This window comes from Mandrillus leucophaeus, unplaced genomic scaffold (assembly GCF_000951045.1).
Source record: "Mandrillus leucophaeus isolate KB7577 unplaced genomic scaffold, Mleu.le_1.0 Scaffold367, whole genome shotgun sequence".
NCBI classification, from domain to species: Eukaryota; Metazoa; Chordata; class Mammalia; order Primates; family Cercopithecidae; genus Mandrillus; species Mandrillus leucophaeus.
The window spans coordinates 335,662-336,621 of NW_012103887.1; the positions used below are offsets into that span (position 1 = coordinate 335,662).

Sequence of the window (960 nt, forward strand, 5' to 3'; positions counted from 1 at the left end):
TATCATCTAGTTTTTCTTCACCTGACTGCTATATGGTCTGCTTCATTTTGTTATGTTGCTTACTTGAAAAGACCATAGAGAAAATGTATTTTTTATTTAAATAAATACCCAAATTTGCAACTCCAGATTTTAACTCTGCTAATAAAAGAAACTTTGAAAAGAAACAATCTTGGGCTAAATAAGGAATTCATACCCTTGTTACATAAACCTAGAGATCTTAAAGAAGTAATTCTTAGCCCTGGTTGCATTCACTTAAAGATCTTTTTAAAAATACTGATGCCTGAACCATACTGCAGGCCAATTAAATCACAATGTTTAGAGAGAGAGAGTCCAGGCGCAGAATGTTCTTAAAACTCCCCAGGTAGTTCTAATGTAGAGCCAGTGTTGAGAACTTTTGAAACTAAAGTCTATCCCAGAGAGAAAATTCTTTCTCTCTCCTCTCACTCTTCCTCCCCTTGTCCCTTTTTTTTTTTAAGTAAGAAAGAAAATACTGGGAAAGAAATCCTATGCTGTAATTGTGTGTGTTGGTTACAGTTTTCTTTGCAAACACTCCTGGGTTATCAGAAGAACTGCCCTAACGTTGGGGCAGGTGGACTCTTCCTATAATGACATGTAATTATTAGTATTATTAATATTTTTACAATCATATTAATAATTAAGCTTCTTTTGCAATAAAAAAGAGACATGGGCCAGGCAAGTTGGCTCATGCCTATAATCCCAGCACTTTGGGAGGCTGATGCAGGAAGACTGGCTTGAGTCAAGAAGTTCGAGGCTGCAGTGAGCTATGTTTGCACCGCTGCACTCCAGCCTGGGTGACAGAAAGAGAGAGAGAAAAAGGAAAGAAAGAAAAGGAAAGGAAAGGAAAGGAGAGGAGAGGAGAGGAGAGGAGAGAAGAGGACAGGAAGAAGGAAGAAGGAAGAAGGAGAAAGGAGGAAACAGGAAGGAGGAAGGAGGAAGGAA

General features: G+C 38.5%; 1 protein-coding gene across 1 annotated transcript in view; it reads right to left on the minus strand.

Moving 5' to 3' along the window:
- The window catches only part of LOC105546744 (regulator of G-protein signaling 7), a gene marked incomplete at its 3' end in the record, with an annotated part of 478,339 nt that overhangs the window by 319,039 nt on the left and 158,340 nt on the right, over positions 1-960 (minus strand). The window lies entirely within an intron of this gene.